This window comes from Corvus brachyrhynchos, unplaced genomic scaffold (genome assembly GCF_000691975.1).
Source record: "Corvus brachyrhynchos isolate BGI_N302 unplaced genomic scaffold, ASM69197v1 scaffold523, whole genome shotgun sequence".
Classification (NCBI taxonomy): Eukaryota; Metazoa; Chordata; class Aves; order Passeriformes; family Corvidae; genus Corvus; species Corvus brachyrhynchos.
The window spans coordinates 2594510-2595050 of record NW_008237265.1 but is presented as its reverse complement, the minus strand read 5'-3'; the positions used below and the strand labels follow the sequence as shown (position 1 = coordinate 2595050).

General features: G+C 57.5%; 1 protein-coding gene across 4 annotated transcripts in view; it reads left to right on the top strand.

The window, feature by feature from the left end:
* The first annotated feature begins 6 nt into the window (after positions 1–6).
* FAM118A (family with sequence similarity 118 member A) overlaps positions 7–541 on the top strand; it is a 16154-nt gene continuing 15619 nt past the window's right edge. For 2 of the 4 annotated variants that reach the window (XM_017730568.1, XM_017730564.1), the window contains exon 1: positions 7–65. The gene's annotated coding sequence lies outside the window, so the exon portion shown is untranslated. Of the gene's footprint in view, positions 66–115; positions 219–541 lie in introns of those variants that run through there. The other 2 variants (XM_008630823.2, XM_017730566.1) reach the window with 2 other exon arrangements.

Genomic DNA, 541 nt, shown 5'->3' with positions numbered 1-541 from the left:
TCGCTCCTAATGATGCCTCCCCCAGCCCCGCCACCCCCGCCTTGCCGTCAGTAGAGCCGTCCGAGGTAACGCTGCCGTCTCTTCCTGCTGTTCCTTCTTTTTTGTTTTGTTTTGCATTCTCCTCGCCGTGATGTTTTTCATCTCTAACACCTCTGTCACCTGTACGTTTTCAGGGCACTAACTCCTTAATATGCGGGTTAACCAGGTCGCTTTCTCCTGTAAGTAAGACTTGACTGCTGTATTTCACACAGACCCGCAGGTATATATTCTTTCCTCTCAGAGGTTTTCAGTGCTTTTAGGGAGCCGCGGCCGGTCCCATGCACGCTCTCGGACCGGGGCCTAGGGGACAGACCTGTTCGTCTCCCCGCCGCCCACCCACCAGGGGGGTTTTAGCGGAACGGCCGCGGTTTGGGAGCAGATTTTAATTGAAATCTGCATTTCGGAGCTGCGCGGAACCTCGGTGTCGGGGCGGCTGTTTCCCGCGCGGCGGGGAAGGCTCGGCTCCCGGAAGCCTTCAGGGTCACTCCCGGAAGCAGACAGG